Here is a 21,517-nt window from a genome sequence, read left to right as displayed (position 1 = left end):
GGGACCTGAGGGGTCCTGCTCTGCCTTATGAAACAGACCTGAGACACTTGTCTCATGTCAAACAGAAAGGTTGTGAGCCTCTGATAGAATGCATGTCATCCTGCTCAAGATAGTGAAGCCATCTGGCCACAGCTCCAAACCAGGGGTACAATGTCCATGGTGTAGTACTCACTACACAGTGCTCATCAATAGTACTCACTGCACAGTGCTCATCACATAATACTCATTGCATAGTGCTCATTACATAGTGCTCATTGCACAGTGCTCATCACACAGTGCTCATTGCACAGTGCTCATCAATAGTACTCATTGCACAGTGCTCATCAATAGTACTCATTGCACAGTGCTCATTACATCCTCACTCAGAGGTTCTCAGCTCAGACCCTGGACTGGTCCCTGAATCCTGAACCCTGAGCTCATATGCTCCTTGGCCGCTAGTCCAGCCTCTTCTCTCCTCAGGTCCCTACTGTATTCTGGATAATCAATGGAAACTACTAAAACTATCTCAAAATCAAAACTAACAGGACAAGGCAGGGCTGCTCAGTGGTGAAAATCAACTCTTGAAAGTTGCCCTCTGACCTTGACACATAGCACACAGAAGTGTGTGGGGGCTGAGAAATAAATTTAAATTTTTACTTATTTGTCTTATTACATAGGCGTGTTGCCTGTATGTGTGCATGTGCACCACATGCCTGCCTGGTGCCTATAGAGACCAGGAGAGTTACAGATGGTTGTGAGCTGCCCTGTGGGTGTTGAGAATCCAACCTGGGCCTCTACAAGAGCAGCCAGTGCTCTTACCCTCTGAACCCTGCGCTGACTTGTGTTTTTTTTACTTAACAGTCAGGACCATGTGGATGATCCCAGCAGGCACTGGAGGTTGATAAGTGCTACAGTTACTTACTTCAGCATCCCCAAATGCTGCTGTGGGAGACCCTCCACCGTAGACTTTGCAAAAGACAGCGTTGCATAGCATTCCCACACCGTGAAGAACAAACTATTTTCTTATTTGGGGGGAAAAGTGTCCTTTTATGGGAAACAGGCTCAGCCCTGTGTATGTTCCTCACATGAAAGCCACTCTGCCCTCATTTGTGGCCTCCTGACCACAAGACAAGATCTTTAATTAAAGTTGGTTTGGTTGTGTGTGTGTCTTTCAAAGAAAACCATGGAAATAGTGTTTGTGAGTCAAGACCTAACAGACGCTACCCCAGTAGCCTCCTCATTTAGCCCATCCTCCATGAGACACTGAATGGTTGGGAGGTGGTGCCACTGTGGCCGTGTGGGCCTGGGTCTGGCAAAGCCCTCTGAGCATATGTGCCCTGGCCTTCACCAAGGGCAAGAGGGCATGGCACAGGAGAGTGCCTAATGTATCCGAAGGGCAGGCCTAGCCCACGGCTGGGGAATGCCTGGCTCTGAATGGCTAGAAGGCCAGGGCCAGCCCAGGCAGATTTGTTCATTATCCACACATGGCCAGGGGGAATGTAGAATCACATGGCTTTTGGGAACTGTTTCTAGCCCAGGAATGAGCCTGCGGAGACCCGCGTGCCATCTAACATGTTAGTGAAATTAATGCTTAGCCATGTTTTTGGGAATCCTGTGGTTGGGCGTTCCATGTTTTTTCCTCTGCCAACAGCTCTCTGTGCTCTTGAGCCTCCTGATGCTGCAAAGAAAAGCCAGGGCTGCACATGACAGAGTCCTGCTCAAGCAAGACCTAGAAGCTCCAGGCTTTGCTAGCAGGCTCACCCATCCCCTCTCAGTGCTTTCCCTCCTGTTCCCAGGGGTGGCTCCTCCTTACCACAGACCTTTTCAAGTCTGCAGCATGGATCTGGACTCTGGCACTCACACATGTGTGTGGCATCTCCCAGTTCCCAGTCATCCTCAGTTGTGCTGGATTAGCTACATACGCCCAGGTGGACGTCTATGCCACTGCTACAAAAGAGTGAGGGAGCTGCTTTCCAGTGGTGGGGGAGGAGCCTCAAGATCTAGGGGTAAGGGTAGAGTCCAATCATGTGGCAGGATACACAAACACTAACTTGGGGAGGGAGGTAATTATACACCGTCAATGATAGAATTTGCATTTTATCTTGCTAACCAAAGAAACTCTGGAATAATAAAAGTGAGTTTCCAGAAAAGTGGCTGAAGGGGATGCTAAAAGTTAGACAGGTGGGATGCAGGTGGCAGTGTGTACAACACACACATGCTGCACACTATGTACATGGAAGTATGTCTATGGTGTGTTAGTCATTATGTCTTTGCTATGACAAAATTCTTGACAAAGGCACCTTAAAGAAGGAAGGGTTTATTTTTGGCTCATGGTTTGAGGGTACACAGTCCATCATGGTGAGGAAGGCGTGGGGGCAGGACTGTGAGGCAGCTGCTCAAGTTGCATCCACAGTCAGGAAGCAGAAAGAGGTGACCACTGGTGCTCAGCTCATTTCCTCCTTTATTCAGGCCAGGACCCAAGACCATGAGATGGTGCTGCCAGCATTCAGGGTGGATCTTCCCACTTCAGTGAACACAACCTAGGAACGTCTTGACAGGCATACCCAGAAACTTGTTTCCATGGTGATTCTGAATCCCATCGTGTTGACCTTCAATATAGATCAGTCCAGGGATATGCACTTTATATAACTGGAGCTATTTAAATCTCACCCTCGGCTGATGGAATAAATGAGCAAGATAAACCAGTAAAATTACAAGGCTGGCACAATCCTACCCATGGTCTTGACCTCAGGGAATTCACAGAGTAATCACTCAGCAGTTGTAGATGATGCCTCATTCTTTGTGAGTGCATAAGAAGCCTACACCAAGACAGAGCAAGACATTGTCACATGTCACAGAGAGCTGAATGTACGGCTGGTTCTCTGGCTGCAAGGGGAGCTGTCTAGAGAATTTCAGGATAGCTGGAAGTTAAGGAACAAAGCCAAACCAAGACCTGCCACTGGTGCCAAAGCGACATGACAGTTGTGGGGTAAACCAACTGCTTTCCCATGGGATCTGAGCTCTGTTTCATAGGAAGGAATTCAAGTCTAATACACCTGGCCAAAAGCTGGAGGCCAGGAGGCCATGGGCCATGGGGGAGAAACTACTACTGTTTGTTGTTGTTAAATGGAATGTTATCAAATTGCCTTTTAAATATTTCTGTTTGTATCCATAAATCAGCACTGTTCTCAGCCTTGGTCAGAAAAGCTCCTCTCTGCAGTGTAGTGGTTAATGCTGAGACTGCTGAGAACTAGTGACTGCTGAGTGCTCTGCCCTAACTGGGACATCTATATCCATCCTTTCCCTGAAGGATGCGGGACATTGTGGACAAGGTATCAGGGAGAATTTAAGAGCTGGAGGCTGGGGGAGTGCTGTAGAATGCTGTCTTCTGGCATGACATGGCCATGGCACTCATGAAGTCATAGCAGCTGTGGTGACCTACACAGAATTAAGCCAGCCATCACTCCAGCACGAATAGGAGAGAGGTTCACAAAATCCCATCCCTAGGTGAGAACCTATTGATTGACAACTGATGGCTGATAGAAAAGGGAGGTCAATTTTCCTTAAAGGTGCTGCTGCTGGTAGGTTGCCCATGTCCCTTGAATGGCTCAATACCCACATGCATTTGGGCAGCACTAACTAGACTCTGTTATTTTAAAGAAAAGTAGGAGGAAAAAGGAAAAAGAGGAAGAAAAAGAAATATTGAGAAAATCTAGGGGAATAAGAGGAGTGTTGACATGGATATGATCAACATACACTGTGCACATGTATGGAACTGTCAAAGAATAAAATAAAACTATTGGCAAAAATATTCACAGCTCACAGAAGCAAGCACAGAAGAGAGATCGTTCCAAGACCAGTGGCAGCAAAGAATAGCAAATTCTAACTTGCTGTGTGGGACTAACATAATCCTTGGAGAGAGAGCTTTGGTTGACACACCATGTCAGCTATGAATGACTTTCAAGTGGGTGGTGTGAGCATCTGTGTTAAGGAAGAGAAGAGGGAGCAAGTTAAACACAAGGCCAAATGAAGGGTTAGCAAAGGTGAGAAATAGTAAAGGGCCAGGGCCAGCAAGATGGGGCAGCAGGTAAAGGAACTTGGCACGAAGACTGATGACCTAAGTTCAGTCCCTGAGACCTATATGGTGAGAGAACAGACTCCACAAAGCTGCCCTCTGATCTCTACATGCATGTGCTGGCATGCAAGCCAACAAATATAATAAATAAAACATTAAAAATAAGAAAATCAAAAGAAGAAGAAGAATGGAAGGCCAAAGCAGTGTCTTTGAAGTTAATGCAGGTGATGCATCTCTGTATCAAATAACCAAAAAAGAAACAAAAAACACAAGTCACAGATAGTGAGGACAATGGATGAGACATCACTACAGATCTTATGTTTTCTTTTTCTTTTCTTTTTTTTTTTTTTTTATGACCCTCAAGACATGGGAACAGGTTTACATCAATAAGTTCAATGAGAAATAAAATGTAGAAACACAAACACTTGAGAAAAGCAGCAATAGAAATAATCTCTCAACAGCTCTGAATCCACTGAGGTTAGACACAGCTTCCATCCTCCCTTGGCTCTCAGGCCTTGGGTAAGCCTGGGCCCCAACACCCACACCTACCAGGTGGCAGCTGTAGTTCATTCACACTGGGCTCTTGGCAGACACCCTTACGGCATACCCTCTTTCCATTCTTATCTCATTGAGAAAAGAAGACAACAGGGGCCTGAGAGAGAAAGGAACTCTCCCAAAGCCACACAGCTGTACCAGGGCAGGCTGGCAAGCTTGGGTAGTCCCAAGGCAGCATATGCTCTAACCTCTAAATTCTATAGTCTCCTTCCTTCTTCTAAATATGATTCTGGCTAGCCAACCTGACCCACAACAAAATTAAGCCTATAGGAGTCCTGCTGGTTAGCAAACAAGACATGCTAAACGGGTTAAGTGACCCACTCACCACCACACAGCCAGGATCTGCATCCTGGTCATGGAGACTGTCCTTTTTGTAACAATCTATCAAGTTGTTCAGACAGTCAAGCCACCCAGAGTTAGACATCACAGGGTTCCTGGAGGAATGGTGCTGGCCCTGGCATCATGATTCCTTGATCAATGAGAATAAATTGTCCCAGATGACAAAGGCAGCACCTGCTGCACCAAATCCACCTGCCAGTCCCTAGCAAGTCTCACTCTACCCACATAAGCTGCCCAAAGGTGGCAGGTATCATTATGTTAATGTTGCCCCCAAAAAGCAGCTCAGAAGAATGTAATTAACTTGCCTGAGGTACACAGCCATAATAAAAACAATTCTATAAAAGTACCTTTAGGAAGCGCTAAAATTTGTGCCAAACTTTTACAGATTATGAAGGAGCAGAATCCAACCCACACTCCCTTCACATCATTTCCAATCCCTTCTGGAGTGGGTCTTAAATCTCCTGTGGCGGTCTGAAAGAAAATGGCAGGCAAAGGGAGAGATACTATTAGAAGGTATGGCTTTGTTGGAGTAGGTGTGGCCTTGCTGGAGGAAATGTGTTACTGTGGGGGGTGGGCTTTGAGGTCTCCTATGCTCGAGCTATACCCAGTGAGACAGTTCACTTCCTGTTGCCTACAGATCAAGATGTCAGACACTAAGCTCCTTCTCCAGCACCTCCTGAATGCCAGCATGTCCCACCATGATGATAAGAGACTAAACCTCTGAAACTGACAACCACCCAATTAAATGTTTCCCTTAATAAGAGTTGCCATGGTCATGCTGTCTCTTCACAGCAATAGAAATCCTAACTAAGACATCTCCTGTGTGGCTTTCTGGGTAGAGCCATGAAGCAGCTTCACCGTGGGCCAGTCCCCAGGCTCCAGGGGGAAGACTCTACTTCTACCCTACTGCTTGAGGAGTTTAGATATTTGAAGTAATTTCTGTTCATTTTAGAGGGGCCAAAGCAGGCCAGGCAGCAGGGATATGCTACATAATGCTGGCTCTGACCAGATCCTTTTTCCCAGGTGGTGAAGCACAGGAGTTCAGTCACTGCACTTTGGGGACACCCCCTTCTCTCCCACCCTCCATCTTTCCTTCCCAGAAGCCACCAGTCAGAGCAAGCATCTCACCAAGGCAGCAGGGAAGGCTGCCCTTCCTCCTGGTCTGGGAGCCATTTTGTATGGGAAACGGAAGAAGCACTTTCATCCAAGGGAAGGGACAGAGTAATCGCCAAGGGCACACAAAATCATTTCTGTGCTGGGAGCTGAGCCGCCAGCACTCAGCTTAATTACACAGTGGGTCATGCTCTGCAGAAAGCAATTACACTGCAGAGCTGCCCCCAGAGCATGCTCAGGGGCACACAACATTCAAACTTGGGAGGTTCCAAGCTTCCTTTCATCCCAGATGCCTGCCCTCCCTCCCTCAGGAGCATGTATCTGGATCTTTCCAGGGTGAAGGAGTATTTCAATGGGCAACTTGTCACACAGCTGTCTGATCCAGAGTCCATAGGACTCTTGTCTGTTTCCACAAGTGAGCTCAGCTCAGAGGCTGGCAGCCTCACTTGTATCTTTCAGGAATCCAGTCATACCATCTACCCATCCTACTATGTCTGGTCAGACAAGGAAATAACTTTGTAATGGAGAAATCTGTTAGTTCTCTGTTCTATCCTAGTTTATAGCAAATACACAAACCTACCTCTCTGTCCCCATATGTGCATACATACACATACATGCACACACATATACACACATGTGCACACACATGCACAAACATACATACTCATGCACACACAGATACACATGCATACACACATGTACTCACATATACACATGAACAGACATATATGTGAACACACTTATGCATACGCATGCATACACTTGTGCACATATACACATACATGCACATACATGCAATTTCCAGTGCATATGTAAGATAGGGCATGTCCCCAGGAGCCCAGGACACTGGGGTCCTGCCCACCCCATCAGCTTCTCTGAAAGGCCCCTTTGTGACAGGAGGGCTTTGACCCTACACAATACTCTCTTGTCCACTGGCCTCCAGAGAAGGAAGGGAGTAATTTTGCAGCGGTTTCCCCAACGCTGAATTCTGCTAGAGACTCACGTTTCCCAGACTGATCTGCAACACAGACTATGTCCCCAAGGAGACCCAGCCTGGGCCTGGAGAAGGCCAGCAGGGTGGAAGAATACCATTCTCCCTTGGATGCTGCAAAGCCCAACAGGGCTATGGCCACACTCTAGCAGCCACTGGAAGCAAGGTACCCGGAAGGAAAGCCCAGCCTGCAGGCCAGGCAGCTCGCCTTTCTTCCTGTGATCTGAAAGAAAAGCTTTGCATGTTTGAGAAAGCTGATTAAACACTGGATGCTCTGTGGTGGGAGTGGATTTCTTCTCATCACTGCATCATCAATCACAGAAACTCCATCCAGGTTACCACCTGCAGGTGCGTTTGGGGACACACTGCACCCGTACTGTGGGACTGCACGTGGTTCATTTCTCTAGAACTCCTACCTCAGCCCAGCATTCTCCCTAGACACCACTGGCCTGTGGTACCCAAAGCTATGGCATGAGCCCCCAAAATCCAACTGAGGGATGATTTGTGTTGGATTCAGCAGAAAGCAAGTTGGGGATTTTATACTGTCTTTGGGTAAGCCAGAGGCCAACCTATAGCTGACTGAAATAAGCAGAACTGGTATTTAAGGCATTCTTTTCATGCTTCTTCAGAGTATGCAGCAGGGGTGACTAATCAGAAAGTTCCAGAGAGGGGATCCTGGGACCAAACCCTCCTGCTGGGTAAGAATATTTGCCCTCCTGATTGTACTTGAAGGTTTTTGGAAACTTCCTGGCTGTCAGCATAGTGTGATGAAGAGAAGTGGCATTCCGAGATAGCATAGACAACAGCTGCTTGACTTTGGTCTTCTCCATGTAATGGTCATGTGCCTCAGCAGTATGTGTAACAACAGCTCCTGGGCATATATAAGGGGGTTAATACTTACAGTGGCTGAAGGCTATTGGTGCATAATAAATGCTCAGCGTGTTACAGTGGCTGTCTTCATTCTCTGCATATGTGTGATGGCCTCACTATCATCCTGCATGCAGGGCTCAACTCCACCAGAAGGGCACAAAGGCCAGTGGTAGAGGCTGGGACTCTGTCACTTTGCCAAGCTTGGTCCTGGATAATGTCAACATAAACTCTAATAAACAACACATGTAAGTACACTGGCCAAGAAGCCATGGGCCAGGCCTGATGGCCAACACAGTTCTGCACAATGGCATAAGACTGAGCTTACAGGGCGGATGAATAGCAACCATGGCAGGTCCAGCTATAACTACCTAACAAGTACCACCTCTGGTGGGACAGAAGAGTTCATTGGGCTCCCTTCAGTGCCTCCCAAACCCCACCTTAATCCCTCCCTCCACCATCTGCAGAATCAGATACTAAGCCTTCACCAGGACACAAGCAAGTCTTCATTTTGCTCTTGAACTTTGGTGCCTGGACAGGTGAGAAGTCAGTCTTTCTGTATGGAGTGATGGGATCCGAGGCATCCTCCTGTTAGGGACTACTACCCAATGCATGTAAACATTGGTTCCATGCTTTTGCAGATCCAGGAAGGTCTAGACACAAAGTGTCAATCACCATTATCATTCCTTCAATATCGGCCCCTCATGGGATGCCATGAATCATGTGATGGTTTGGTTCTGGTCACCCTGGACCCTGTTTGCCTGTAGGTCTGTCTTGCCATTTTCCTCAATGTGTGCAATGCCTGGTATGCTGGACAGAGAATCTGCTGGGCATGGGCATGAATGCCAGAAATGTGCCCTGTGAGTAGGTCTCAAGATTCCCAGAAGCTTGTACCTGGACTATATGTGTTCCATATGCTTCTTGATTCTGTTTCTGTCCCTTAGGTAGACAGGAAGATTGAGGCCCTGGAGTTGATACTTCCCTTCCTCCAGGTTCATGCGCTGGAGACTAGGTCATCAATGTTGCAGGGCTGAAATACGGTAGGACCTTTAATAGATGGATCCTAGGGAAAGGTGAATGGGGTTACTGGGAGCATGGCATTCGGAAGAGATCCATAGGAAAGCACATTACAACCAAGACAGACGGCCCCTCTCAGCACCCCCAACTGCTATCTAGCCTTGCCACCTCCTCCCTCCCAACCACTGCCACTATGATGCCATTAGTCACATCATGGCACAGCCAGGGCTTTCACCTCGCCACACCCCATGCTGATTAGTTGTTTGTTTTTTGTTTTTTTGTTTTTGTTTTTTTGTTTTTTGTTTTTTTTTTTTTTTTTTGTCAGCTTAATACAGGACAGAGTCATCTGAGAGAGGGAGCTTCAGTTGAGGACTTACCTCTACCACACTGTCTGCAGACAAGTCTGTGCAGCATTTTCTTGGTTGATGACTGACCAGGAGGGCCCAGCTCACTATGGATGGGGCTGCCCCTGGGCTAGTGATCCTGTATTATCTAAGAAAGCAGGCTGAGCAAACCAAGAAGAGCAAGTCAGTAAGCAGCACGTGTCCACGGTCTCTGCTTCAGTTCCTGCCTCCAGGTTTGCACCTTGAGCTTCTGCCCTGGTTTCCCTGGATGACAGACTTTGACCTGGGATGTGTAAGCCAAATAATCCCCTTTTCTTCCCACTCTTGGTCATAGTGTTTATCACAGAAATAGGAAGCAAACTAGGACACACACACACCAACCTCTTCTCTTTATAAAGTGCAAAGCTTCCAGTGTGTTATCATACCAACAGCAGATGCACTAAAACATATTACAGGAGGGAAATCTGTCCCCGAACTCACAAGAAGATTCCGGGGAGGCAAAATTTGCATGAACTCTCTGGGCTAGCTGTATCAGCCAGGGCAGGAGCAACATGGCCACTATGGCACACTACCATGGGGCTCATTTCTCGGAAAAGCTCCACACCCATGCCTCAAAGGAACAAAACCCCAAACCCCACAGATCCGCCCCCATGAAGTTCTGCCTTATGCTGTCTCCACAGTACTTGGAAGTTCATCACTGAAGTGGGTTGAATCCTTTCTGTTGGTTTGAAGAAAAAATAACTTCTCTTGTTTGTTATAGCCACATTTGTTATTTAGAGGGATAAAATAATTAAAACAAGTGGCCCCATGCAGCGTCGAGTTTTATCTTTACCATCACATTTGACGTAATAATCGTACCGTCACCGGGTTCCATGAACTTTATCTGTCACCCATGACTTACAAAACGGATCTTTTATTTAACAACACATGGAAATTGGGTTCTTCATTGTGCCAGTTTCCTGGGATCAGCTTCTCCATTTCCCTCTGACTGACTGCCTTAGACAGCACAGCCTATTTTCTCTCTGCTCTGGAAGGTGAGGGCACACCTGGTCCTTCTGGCAATCCTGGGATGGTTCTGCTTCACTTCAACATCCTGTGTCCCTAGCCATCCTATGCATTCCTCACGGAAATGACCCCTCCAGTGTCTACATCTCACCATGAACCCTTATCTAAAAAAAAAAAAAAAAAAAAAAAAAATAGGGAGAGCTAAACCCATGGCTCAGCAATTACATGTTCTTGACACCAAGCCTGATGGCCTGAGTTTGATCCCTGGAACCCACAAGGTAGAAAGGGAGAACCAGTTGGGCATAGTAGCACACACCTGTAATCCCAGCTCTCAGGAGGCAGGGACAGGCAGATCTCTGTGGGTTTGAGGCCAGGCTGGTCTACATGAGTTCTGGGACAGCTAGAGCTACATAGTAAGTAAGACCCTGTCTCAGGAAGAAAGTAAGGAAGAAAGAGAGAGAGAGAGAAGGAGGGAGGGAGGGAGGGAGGAGGAAAAGAAAAAAAACAAATGAGGATCAATTCCTGCAAGTTGTCTTCTGGCCTCCACATGTAAACAAAAATTTAATAATAAACTTTTGTGTCCACCTTTTACTAAACTGGATAAAAAGCCAGGATCATAAACCTTATCTGAGCTGGGCTGTAGTGACCCCAGCTGTGTGGGTCCTGAAGGATGTGTCATCGACCTCCAGCCCATCACATTCAGGGTCTGTCCCTCCTAGCTGTTTGGGGACCACACAAGAAGATTCAGCCACATGGCTGCCTCAGTGTCTCCTTTTTAGTAATTTCAAACATGAAGTTTCAATTTTTGTTTTATTGTAAAGAACAGCACATGAAATCTTTATTGTATAGTTTTTTGTTTGTTTGTTTGTTTTAAGAGTCTCATTCTGTAGCGCAGGCTGGCTTCAAACCTACAGTGATCCTTCTGCCTCTGCCTCCTTCCCCTCTTCTCCATAAATAGTCACCCCCTCCTGTTTTCTTGCCTCATACATTCTAGGATGCAGAGAGCATGAAAAACTGTCCCCCCTATCCCAGGCAGTGGACTCTTGGCTCCAGGTCTGGTCTGTGTCTCTGAGGTGGCCCCTCTGCCCTGGCTCTACGTTGGAGCATCTCTGCATCTCACCCACTCCTCCTGCCTGCTGCATGATGCCCTCCTCACCGCAAGGTCCCTCAGCTTCCATTCCGAGCTGAGAACAGGTATGACCCTGGCCAGGTACCCAGGGGTATGTGGTCCTGCAGTGCTGGCAGGACATTCACAGGAGAGTGGTTCAGTGAGGGCCCCTGCTGCTGCCTCAGGGACTCCAGCCCAGCCAAGCCTCTAGTGGTGACATTACATGGAGCAGAGGGACTCCCAGCCCAGCCCAATCAGTCCAGAGAACCCTGACTTATGGGGGTGGTCTGTGAAGCATAACTCCATCAGCACAGAACTGTGCACAGATGGTCACCCGAGGCTCCACTGCCCAAAGGGATACTACACGGCAATGAAAATGAAGGGATTACGCCTCTGTGTAGAAGCCTGGGAGATTCCTACTCCCAGTACAGAGTGTCCAGAGTCAGCACTCTGTCTGCCAGCTTCTACTTACACATGTCAGCAGGCCTGTCAAGTCTAGAGGGATCACCTGTGGGTGGCAGTGCTTTCAAGTGCCTTTGACCCTTAGAATTTGTTGACCTTGAGAAAATCACCCAGCTTGGTGATAGCTGCCATAGGAGATGGGACAGCCAGAGTCACCCCACCAGCAGACACAGGCTTCTGGGAGTGTGTATGCGTTGAGGGGGGTCTGTAGTCCCAGAAGAGGGGACCTGTATCTGCTGTGATTGGAGGCTCCAGTAGCTATGCCCCTTTGCCAGATGGAGCATTGTTCCAGACTCTAAACAGGATGTAAACAAACTACATTTCCCAGAATCCTTTGCAGCATGTGCCCCACTGGAGAGGGTCAAGTTCAGTGGTAGCCCCTAGGTGTTTTCTGCACCTCCTGGAGTTCCAACCTCCAGGCTCCAGCTAGGTGGCATGCTGGGGTACTCTGGAATTCAACAGTCCTCGTGGCCATGTCCTGGTTCTCTTCAGAATTCTTTCTACAAGCAGCTACAGAATTCAGGCCTCTGGTCCTTTAGCCAAACCGGTATTAAATCCCCATCTGTGCAAATTACCTAGGGTGGCATCAGTCACAGCATCTTTTAGGGCAGGAGGAAGTGGTGTGTGCATGTACCTGGAGGCATTGAGTGACCAAGTATCTGGCTTGACACCCCAGGCTCTGGCACCAGCTCAGGGAAACATCCAAACACTTCCACTGAGGCACAACCGGTTCCCCATTCTATTCAGGGTGCAGGTGTTGCGAGTGGTACATCTCTCCGAATGGCCACATGAGCCAAAATCCATGTTCCGTAACCCAGGTATCCATAAGGAACCCCTCAAACCCCAATGATGGCAACAGATGCTAGAGCCTCTAGGAGGAACCCTGTAGTGGCCCTAGAGGGCCCTTGAAAAGGACAGGAAACAACTTTGTCCCCTTTCTGCCACATGGGACGGTGGAGAGAGGCAGAGCTCCTGGAAGGGGGCCTACATGTAGCTCCTGGGCCTGAACCTCTTACCCTCTCAGAACTACAGGGTACGTGTCTGTTTTCAAGTCACCGGCCACTGCTGATGGCACTGAGCTAAGACAGTACTGACTGATGAAGAAATAGTAAGCTGGGTTAGCACAGTCCTCTTCCAGGAGGCAGGATTTAAATAACAACAACAACAGCAACAATAGGAAACTGGGCATCTGCATCAGCTGAATCATCAGACAAGCTCCTGGGCTTTTTGGTTTCCCCTTCTGGTCCCCTTATTCAATACACACACACACACACACACACACACACACACACACACACACACACACACGCGCGCGCGCGTGCGCATAATTATGTATGAGGGTACATGTGGAGGCTAGAGGCTGACATTGATGTCCTCCTCAATCCCTCTCAACCTCTTTCTTGAGACTCCATCTCTCACTGAACCTGGGGATGTTCAGCTAGGCTGCCTGACCAGCAACTCAGACCCACTGGTCTCCACCTCCCTCCCCAGTGCCAGGGCTGTAGGGCATGTACATATCTGGCTTTTTGTGTGGGTGCTGCAGATTAAACTCAGGTCCCCACACTTGCACAGCAGGCACTTCACTCACACAGCCATTTGCCTCCCTAGGTCTTCTTGAAGCTTGAAGCACCCACAATTTCTTCATATATAGGGTGCCTTTAAAAAAAAAATAATCATCCTTTGACCTGTGGTGGTCTGAGTGTATGGTACCCAGCCAGTGGAACTGTTTAGGATTCAGAGGTGTGGCCTTGTTAGAGGAGGCGTGCCACTGTGGGGAGGGGTGGGTTTGAGGTTTCAAAAGACTGCCATTCCCAGTATGCTCTCTGCTTCCTGCTGAGGGATCCAGATGTTCCTGCTGCTGTGACTTCCTTTGCTTGGGCATCATAGACTGAAACCCTAAGCTCAATTAAATGCTTTCTCTCATAAATTGCCTTGGTCATGGTGTTTTGTCTCCACAATAAAAAAGAAACTAAAATCACACTGGAGGTACACGCCTTTATTCCTGTACTCAGGATGCAGAGGCAGGCAGATCTCTGAGTTCAAGGCAAACCTGGTCTACAGAGAGAGTTCCAGGACAGCCTGGGCTTCACAGAGAAACCCTGTCTCAAACAGTAAAAAAAAAAAAAAGTAAGAAAGAAAGAAAGAAAAGAAACTAAGATACCTCCTCGGTTCACCCTATGTGGGTCCAGCTCAAGAAAATAAGTTTAGGTTGTGCTTGGTGGGACACACCTTTAAAACCAGCACTCAGGAGGTAGAAGCAGACAGATCTTTGTAAGGTCAGCCTGTAGCAAGTGCAGATGAGCTGGAGCTATATAAAAGACTCTGTTTCAAAAATTAAAAAAAAAGACAATTGTATTCATTTTTAATCACAGAAAAATGAAACATAGCAACATGAATATGACATTCACCCTCCGTGCACTGAGCCCAACATCAGCCATGCCAACTCTGGCCTGCCTTGCTCTGTTTAGCCTTGTCCACATTCTCACCCCTCACACAGGGGTTTACCTGTATCTGTGGACAGAGCTTGGCTTCCCTGGCAATGCAACTGCTGGTCAAATGTGGGTCACATTCTGACATATCCTGTTTGGAAAAGTGTCCCTATGAGACACAGAGGCCTGAATTTCTCAGAGACAAAAAAAAGCACAGGTAGGAACACACACATTCACATGTGCATACTCATGTACACATGTGTGCATACACATGTACACAGGCATGCAGAAAAGACGTGAACACCTGCCACATATCCTCATGCTTGTGCACACACAGGCATACACACATGCACACAGGTGTGCAGAATGGGCATGCATGCACACACACACTGACTCGAGATGCTTGGAAGCCCTCAGTCATCATGTACACAGATTAAGGACTCACCTCAGCACCCACATACCCTGGGCCCAACTCCTCCAGCACCTTCCTGTGGGAAGTGAACTCTAAGGCTCAAGCCCAACCCCTGAAGGTCACATGTTAAAAGCATCAGAGACTTAGCCTGCATATTAGCCCCTGGTCTGGACCCTGGTTCTATCATTCCCTGGTGTGAGACTCTGGGGGTGGGGGGGTGGGGCTTTAACTCTCCCATGTGCTCATCTGATGCCTCCCTCATCAGCTAGTCTCTGTCAGCCTGTCTGATGATCAGGGATTGCCCCTAGTCAGGCAGTTGCAGTAGCCAAACTAGCCAGATGCCCTCCTCCTCAGCCCCGTGTGTGTCAGCTGTGATGATCCTGGAAAATCAGGAGAATGGGCCAAATCCAATTCCAGAAGGGCACAGTCTGCCTTAGGAGGCCTAGTTCTGAGTCTTCTGACTGTCCCTGGGACAGTCTCCCAGAAAATCCCACTTTTAATCCCACTCTCAGAGGGAAGGAAGTACGGAAAACAGAAACCCCTTTGGAACAGAAAGCACTGCCTTCCTGATGGAGAAGTTGGAGGTAAAACAACTCTGAAAAGAGTCACGGGCAACAAACCTGTCATCTCAGACTGAGAGAGACTTTCCCAGCCACCAAACAGCCCAAGTAGTAGTGAGGATGAGGAGACACTGGCTTCTGATATGAGGAGCAGGTGGCTCAAGTCCAGTGGCTGGACTCCAAGCCTGGCTGGTACCAAGGTATGGAATTCTCCAGCAGAGCTGTAATCCACTGTCCCCTGGAGGTCCTGAGCAATTCAGGACCAGCCTAGCCATCTGGGCCACTTCCTGCTCATGATTTCACAGCAACAATTCATATATCTACACCAACCACTGGAGAACACACCTGATAACATGACAGTGCAAACTCAGACACAGATGGAGCACATGGAGAGATGATTAAACCAAAGCACCTGATTCTCCTGAGAGCAAACCCTTCGCTCTGATTCTTTTCTTTGTGGGGATTTTTCGAGACAGGGTTTCTCTGTAGCTTTAGAGCCTGCCCTGGAACTAGCTTTGTAGACAATGCTGGCCTCGAGCTCACAGAGATACACCTGCCTCTGCCTCCCAAGTTCCAGAATTAAAGGTGTGAGCCACCAATTCCTGGCCTATTCCGATTCTTAATCTCCAACCAACACAAGCCCCACCAGCTTCGGAGGTTTCAGACCTTCTCTCTAAGCTGAAAGCTGTGTGTTCTTCAGCTTACCTCTTAAATTCTTTAATCCTCAGTTGTACCATCCGAGAAACAGAGAGAACAAGGACATCTGCCTCTAAGGGCTGTGGAGACTACCTGTGAGGGACCTAGCACGCACTTACTTCCCAGGGTTGCACAGTATTGCCACCTCAGAGTCACCCTGAAAAAAGTGTGTGTGTGTGTGTGTGTGTGTGTGAGTGGCAAAGCTGCCTCTCCTCATCAGGGCTGAGGTTCAGACCCAGCCCCATCTCTAGTTTTGAATGGGTGCTAAGGGGAAGGCATGAATGTTCTGGCGGCCAAGAGGCTCTGTGTATGTGTATATGCATGTATGCGACATGTGTATGTGGTATGCTTGCCCAGCAGGCAGAACCTAGAAGATTTGTTCTCTAGACAACACAGCCCACACCACTGAGGCATTCAGGATCCACAGGCAGGATCATGGTGTATGGTAGAAGATCAGCAATCTTGCCTGACCTGGAAGCTGAAAGCTGAACCATGGCTAGTTGGACCACTGACCTAGCCCAGGTTCCTCTAGATCACAGCTGCTGTGTTGGGGGAGGGGCTCAGCCTTATGACTAATCTGCAAACATTTAGACTGGGGACTCCCTCCTCTCTGATATGTCCAAATATTTGTAGCTTGTGGGTCACCCAAGCCACTTCCTGAAAGGCAGGATTGGGATGCTCCTGCCCACACAATCCCGGTTAGAGGGAGGCTCACAACCTTTAGCATGCCTGGAAGATTCTGGTTCCACTGGAGCCACCTGTGCCCAGGATGGTGAGGAAGGGGGTGGTAGGTTGAGAGAGGAGGTTGAGAGGAGGTGACTTAGAGCATCTTCTGAGGAGTCCGAATTCTGAGACAGAATCCTGCGGCCTGGACTGGGAGACAAAGTCTAGCCCTCTAACCAAGACCACAATTCTCTCTCCTCTCATGAGAGGTTCTTGTTCATTCATTCCTCCCAGCAGCCCTGAGTTACCCTTTACTTCCTCCCCAGTCTCCTCCCCCAACCCCTGCCTCTTCTCCTCCTCTCCTCCATATCACCTCTCCTCTCCTTTTTGATGGGATCCAACCCAGGGCTTCAGGCAGGCGCTCCCTCTGAGCTGCACCCCTAATATGACTACTTCTGGAACTCCCTCCATGGTCTGCAGCCTTCACTGAGTTCTCTGACTTAATTCTCCTCAGGGTCCTGGGAAGAGTTTGACTTCTCACCATTTCACAGATGAGGCTGTTGAAGTACAGAGAGGCTGGGTAACCCACCGAAGGCAGCCCAGCAGCAGGGGCCTGCAGACCCAGTCCACTCTCACATTGTTGCTGACCTGGGGGTGCCTTCCTGCTGCAGGCCTAGAGGGTCATTTGTCAGAACACCAGCTCCTGCTCCACAGTGGTACAGCAACTCAAAGGCAGATGCCAGGCCTGTGGTGGGTACAGGCAATGCCAGAAAGAGCCTGGAAGCCGGCTACTCCTGCCTGGGTCTCCTGGAAAGCCCAGCCTGTACTTAGCTCTCGCGGTAAATAACAGTCCTGGTTTCTGCTAAAAGGATTCATTCCCAGAACGCAGTCATTTCCATCCCCTGCTCCCTACAACCCGTATTTTATGGCTAAATATACGCCATAATGAGGCTCTGGCCTGATAGCGTCGTTAAGCAGATATTTGACCTTGGGTTTAATTGCAGGATGGAAGAAATGGCTGGGGCGCACACAAGGGACCCTGCCAGCGCATTCAGGACTCCACATCTGCTGTCTCTGGCCCAGGAGAAAGTGCAGTGGATGAGAAAGCTATGCCTGAGGCCAGTGGTGCTCAGCCAGCACCCATCCTGGAATCCCCAGACCAGCCACATGAGGGCCACCCTAATCCTGAGGGGCTCAATCTCTTAGTCCTTCCTTATTCCTGACCCTGATCTCACCAAAGCACAGGGGGGGGGGGGAGCAGAAGCAAAGGGAAAGGTTGGCCACCTAATAGGAGAGAACTGAGAGACCGAGAGAACTGAATACCAATACTGTTTGAAGCGGCACAGGGTGCACCTGCCACAGGTCAGGCAGAGATGGACACAGGACCTGCTCACAGCCCAACTAGAAAGGGGTGATGAAGCTGTAACCTAGCTGGCCTATGGGGGGCTCAAGGCCTGCAGCACAGAGGGGCTCCCCCTTCCCCACCCCTTACACTGAACCTCTGGGATTCTTCTCTAAGCTGCTCAGTGTCAATGCTCCAGAGCCTGTCAGGCGGGTGTCAGTGAATGCTCCGGTTTGAAGAATGTCTTTGGAAGATGGCTGGCTGCAGATAACTGTGGCTTATGCCCACTTTGTTCTGTTTTGGTGGATTGGGGACCCTAAGCGTCTGGGGAGGTCAGGGCGCTGCTGTTCCCCCAATACAACCACACACCTACCGTACCACCCAAGATCTTTTGATGACCAATTAAGAAAAACCTGATAAGCCAGGCATGGTGTCATATACCTCTGAATTCAAGGCCACCTTGGACTACAGACTGAGTTCAGTCTAGCCAGAGCCACACAGAGAAACCCTGTCTTGAAAAGCAAAACAAAATAAAACGAAACAAAGCAAATAAAAGTCCAACAGTGTCACTGGCTCCATTACAGAAGGTGGGGACACTGGGGGCCAGCCAGTCTCAGTCCTGAGATGGCTGAGCAGAAGAGTGGGGTCAAATCCTCAGCTTCCCAGGAGTGTGTGAGCCTGCAGGATGCCTAACCCTAGAGTGGTGGTCCTTCTGGCCTTCAGAAACTGCAGCAGGAGAATCCCAGTGAGTTTAAGCTCAGGGCCCAGTTAGGCTATAGAGTGAGACCCTCTCAAAAGTAAGTACATTGGGTGTTTTTGTTTTGTTTTTTGTTCTTTAAAAAAAAAAAAGATAGGGTTTCTCTGTGTAACAGTTCTGTCTGTCCTGTATCTCATTTTGTAGATCACCCAGACTAGCTTGCCTCTGCCTCCCAAATGCTGGGATTAAAGGTTTTGTCACCATCGCCCACCTCCACTCATAAATACATTTTTAAACCTAAACCTCTTCTCTTGAACCCTCCATCTAAGGATGTGGTCATGGCAGAACTTCTTATTGAGTCCCCTCTCCCTTTGGAAGGTTTCTCCTCAGCTCAGTTGGGCTCCTCTCTTTGGTGCTGAACTAGCCGGGTCCCCAAGGCCTGCTGAAATTATGTAAGTGTGCTCTACACAAGGGAAGAAGCAAAGGCCCCAATTGAGTCGATTGTGGCACCCCAAAATTGACGAGGTCCAGCTCTCTAGGTGGGAAGCCACCAAGGTGCCTCGCCTTCTCCCTGCAGGCATATGCAGCAGAGCTGAACTCAGGCCATGCCCATCTTGTCTGCACAAGCAGCCACAAAAAAGCAAGGGAAGTGTGTCAGATAACCGGAACGGCCCAGTGCACTGCCTTCCAGGAAAAGATTAGACAAGGCTGGGAGCTGAGCAGTTGGCTGGACAATCTTTGACTGGGTCTGGCTTCATGGTATGGCCAAACTGCTTATTCGGTATACTGTTCAGGCACCCACAGCCCAGAGGAGCCCTGAGGCTCCTGTTTTGGGTTTTTTAATCCTGAGTTCTCCTAGGACAGAAGAAACTGAGAGGTGGAAACCTGCTCCACTACACCGGGCTTTTCCACAGGCAGAGCAGAGGCCGGCAGGGTGCAGTTGTTGAAAAGGTGGGGAAAGGTTGTCTTAGGAAGGCGGCTCCAGTATGTGTTTGGAAAGACCAACTGCTTTCGGGGAGGGAGGCACCTGGGTGGGGTACTGCAGTCAAATCACTGGCAAATTCTGTTACAAAAAGAAAGGGAAAGTCGGGCAGGGAAAGGTTATCACTAGTCCCAGGGCCAGTTTGGTAAGAACCCTTTGCTTCCTTAATGAGCCCTTTCCCCCTCTGCCGCGCCTCGGACAACATGGTTTTCCAGGACAACACGGTGTCCCAGTCTGGAGGGCACACAAGTTGGAGTAGGAGTTCCTGTAGCAGCATCCCAGGCTGGGGTGGGGTTCCTGCTAAGTCTCCCAAGGCGAAGCTAGAGCCCTTCCAGCATAGAGTCCCCAGCAGCCCTTGACTTGGATGGGATTGTGTGCTGTTTGTAACCCCATCCTTTTTCCATTAACGTAAACACCACTTGAACAAAAATATACAAGGCCACCTACTTAGCCGGGAAGATGGTCCAGTGCCCACCGACCCGGCTTCTGTCCAGGAGGTGCTCAGGGACGCCAGGTCCCCCCAGGCCACCGCACCTCAGGCAGCTTTGAAGCCTGGGACTCCAGCCCCTCTGGTCTCACCCCCCACCATCAAACACCAGCTGGCGGAGTCCAGTTGGTGGTACAGGGTTGTTAGCTCAAATTCCTGATTAAGCCACTTGCTGATAACACTAGGCAAGATGGCTCCTCTCTACCTGCCCATGGCACAGACCATGGTGCTCACCACCAAGGAACTGTTTGAGTTGGAGTTAGCAGGACCTTCCTTCAGCTAGAGGCCAAGGGAGAAGTGGGTGGAGATAAGCCCAGACCTGGAACCTCAGCTAGGCATTGGCCACTGGACCTTTTGGTGGAGTCAGATCAAATGCAGGGTTGAAGGGTGTCTGCAGTCCTGGGTAACTGAACGCTAAGGCCTTTTAGGGGCTCCCTGGCTTCCCTTTGATGGCTGAAACTGAAAACTGAAAGGTACTGGAAAAGCAGCCAGACACCACCAGCTTCCAGGGCAGGTCCACAGAGGCCCAAGCGGGTAGAGTTTGAAGTCAACCTTGCCATCACCGCATTGGGCTAAGTCGGGATATGACAACACCGTGCCTTCTTAGCCTGACCTCTAAGAATATTTTCATTACTGGAACCACTGCCTCCCAGTTTAAGAGCACCTTCTAGATATTCATGGGCAAAATCAGACAGAAGCACACCCAATTCACAGACACCATCACCTCAGAGGCAGTCTGAGCTGCAGAATCCAGCACCGAAACCTTCATCCTTGGCTCACTTTTCCCTCCTGGCCTCAGGGTTGGCCACTCAGACCACGACCAAAGGGGGGTGTACAAGGCAGAAGTTGCTAAACTACCCCTGCTCCCCAGAAGGTGGTTGGTGTACGTCCCTGTGTCCCGGCTCCCTGGCCCCCCTGTTACTGGGACAGGAGGAAAGAAAGGCTGAAACCTACCCTAAGCTACTGCTGGTATGTGTGGAGAAGGGTGCATTAGGAGAGTGCCTCAGGCAGCTTCCCAGCCAAACGGTGGGATTTGGGGCCTGAGGGTCGTTCCCCAGCTCGCACTCCTCCCCCGGCTGGTGGAGGGAAAATAAACACCGAGTTCACAAAATCAGGACCCGTCATTAGTCCAACCGCAGTAAAAGAACTCTTCACAGAGCAACAGAAACCAGCCTGGACTGCGAGGGACCCTCCTGCTGCCTTGCCCCAGGGGACTCAGATCCCGCTGCAGCTGGGGCCACCAGGCCGAAATCAAGCGGACTCTGTCAGCTACTAACGGCACTTTCTCTGCCTCCTCCAGCATCCAGATCAACGATGTACCGCCTCGGCCGAAGGCCAGCCAGAGATTTTTTTTTTTTTTTTTTTTCCCTCCTGGGAGACGACGATGGAAAAAA

The sequence above is a fragment of the Phodopus roborovskii genome, unplaced genomic scaffold (genome assembly GCF_943737965.1).
Source record: "Phodopus roborovskii unplaced genomic scaffold, PHOROB, whole genome shotgun sequence".
Taxonomy (NCBI): domain Eukaryota; kingdom Metazoa; phylum Chordata; class Mammalia; order Rodentia; family Cricetidae; genus Phodopus; species Phodopus roborovskii.
The sequence above is the reverse complement of the archived record's forward strand: the minus strand, read 5'-3'. Positions refer to the sequence as shown.